Genomic DNA, 545 nt, shown 5'->3' with positions numbered 1-545 from the left:
AACACTTGTTAATATTCAAGTCACCAAGTATTGTTGGCGCTTTTTGAATGCTTATCTATCGGATTCTGTGGGCGGAATAGTGGAGCTCCCATTGGCTCGGACTTTTATTTACGTTTAATATTTAGAATGCATACAATTTTTTTTAAAAACAACTGTTTTGTCTCTCATAATGATTGTGAACGATAGGCAAAATTCCCCCAAAAAGTGCAGTTCCCCTTTAAAGCCTCCTATAACCGAACATGCATATTTTTGAAAACTTCTAGGAGTAAACGTGCACAAGCAGTTAAGGTTGGGTGATAAAATCTGTTTTATATATTAAGTTAAAGTTAAGGTACCAATGATAGTCACACACACACTAGGCGTGGCGAAATTATTCTCTGCATTTGACCCATCACCCTTGTTCACCCCCTGGGAGGTGAGGAGAGCAGCGAGCAGCAGCGGTGGCCACGCCCGGGAATCATTTTTGGTGATTTAACCCCCAATTCCAACCCTTGATGCTGAGTGCCATATATATATATATAAAAATTTATATATATATATATATA

Source organism: Entelurus aequoreus, linkage group LG16 (assembly GCF_033978785.1).
Source record: "Entelurus aequoreus isolate RoL-2023_Sb linkage group LG16, RoL_Eaeq_v1.1, whole genome shotgun sequence".
NCBI classification, from domain to species: domain Eukaryota; kingdom Metazoa; phylum Chordata; class Actinopteri; order Syngnathiformes; family Syngnathidae; genus Entelurus; species Entelurus aequoreus.
The sequence above is the reverse complement of the archived record's forward strand: the minus strand, read 5'-3'. Positions refer to the sequence as shown.